Source organism: Oryzias latipes, chromosome 2, assembly GCF_053564925.1.
Source record: "Oryzias latipes strain Hd-rR chromosome 2, Olatipes_Hd-rR_3.1".
Taxonomy (NCBI): domain Eukaryota; kingdom Metazoa; phylum Chordata; class Actinopteri; order Beloniformes; family Adrianichthyidae; genus Oryzias; species Oryzias latipes.
In genome coordinates, this window is record NC_136238.1 from 15,610,617 (window position 1) to 15,612,801 (window position 2,185).

Genomic DNA, 2,185 nt, shown 5'->3' on the forward strand with positions numbered 1-2,185 from the left:
GTGACTCTTGTCCTCTTTCTTTCTCCAGTGTTTCCGTGAGTATTTATTCAAATAAAAACATCTACATTTTTTGTTTTTTCCTTTTTACATTTTTGGCTAGATCTTGGAAACCCAGAGAGGAGATGTTTGTTGTTGCTTTTGTTTCCTCTCGGCATGAATGACACAGTAAAAAAAAATTAAAGGTAAAAAAATCCTAACCGCAAAGAACTATGGGGGATAAAAATATTTTCTTTCGGATAATAAAAAAAGTTTAAAAGAACCTAAGAAGAGCAGCCATATTTAAAAAATGCATATACCCGTTATTTTTATTTTCTTCTTTGGTAACACAACAGCAGCTTCTCTCTCATTTTTATTAAATCATTTTTTTGGTGATTTATATTAACCCTTGTGCTATGCTATGGGGTCAAGATAACCATTGCCGTGTTCTCCCTACCATGATAAAGGTGGAAAGATTTCATGTAATCCATAGAAACCAGTGAAGATCACAAATCATTGAAGAAAAAAGGTTCACCCTACTGTCTAGTGGGTCTAGATGACCCAACTCCCAATGGTAAAGTGCCTAGGATAGCACAAGGGTTACAGCAAGAGAAAAATTTAGAATTTGACATATCTAAGATGTGCTTCACTGCTTTTATTTTGTAACATATAATTTTATTCTTGATTTTAGGGTAACATCTTGTTTGCTCAAAAATTGGTAAAAATAAAAAAAAGAATAATGTGATGAGAAAAGCCTTATTTTCCTTTATGCTTGTTTATGAAATGTAGTCCAAATCTCCTGCCTGGGAGCCTTTTATGACTATGGATGTTTCCCCGCTGTAACCTGGACTGAGATGTCAGCTTGAATTATCTTTATGTTAAAAAGCACCGCTTCAGGTGCTTCCTGTAGGTGTTTTCCGGTTCTGATGCATGAAATCTATTTGATTTTGTCAGGATGAATTATTGTTTAAGTGGCTGGAATTGGTTCTTACAAACATCTGCAACATTAATATTAATAAACCTCTAAAAAAAAAAAGTCAAATAGGTTCATTTTTGAGTTTAGAAGGGTTTTCCTGAATATCTGAAGGCAACAATTTTACTATACATACCCACTATGTAAAGTGCACTTTTATATTTTTAAAAATAATACCTTGAATTTAATACCAATTTAGTGATAAAATAAAATAAAAAATGTAAGATATTTTCTGAATAGAATATATAATTTTAAAACAAAAAAAAGAGTTTTGGTTTAAATTTTACATTTAAATTAAATTTAAAATAAAGCAAAGAGAAAATTATAAAATAATTCACAATTTTAATTCCCACCCCGAGATGAAACTCCACGATATTTATATTTTTATTTCTAAAATGTATGTATAAAGTTTAGAATTTTCCATTGCAAATATTCGACAGATTTAAACTATCTAAGACCTTTGATAACATAAGATCGTATGGGCCTATGTGTATGTGAAAGAATGAAGAATATTCGATTTTAACAGTAAAATGTGCAAATAAAGTTTTAAAAATACAGAGAGAAAAAATCTCTTGCGGCTTCTTTGATATGCCGATGACGTCACAAAATGCGCCAATTTCCCATGGAGGCCGTCATCAGGCGTAAAACAACAACGTAAGGAAAGTTCTAGAAAACGGTCAAGCTAGTTTGTGGAGTCAAAAACTGGTATTTACCTTCCTATTTTCTGTTTAATTGGATATTGAACGATGTTATTTAAAATTTGCTTCAGTTAAAAATGTAAAGAAAATAATAATAAAAACATTTATCAAATCAAAACAGAATTCCAGAAACCAAAACACAATTCCGAAAAATTAAATTAAATAATAATGAAAAAAAAATTAAAATGAAAGGAATGTCTAGAAATCAAAATCAAATGTTAAAAAACAATAAGAACCGAGAAAGGAAGGTAGTATGAGACATTGCTGATTGGATGATGTCTGACACCTATCTCTCATGGTTTCTTCTTTGGTTTTCTATGTTTTTCCTTTTTTTTAATGGAAACTAGCATTGTTTTTTTTTTTTTTCCTTTTATATTTTTGGAATTGAGTTTTGGTTTCTGGAATGTTGTTTCTAAAATGAAATGCTTTTACTTTTTTAATTGTTGTCATGACCTTTACTATGTTTTTGCAATTAGTGATTTTTCAGATGTGATTTGCTTGAGGTCCACCGTACAATAAAGATTATATTATTCATTTA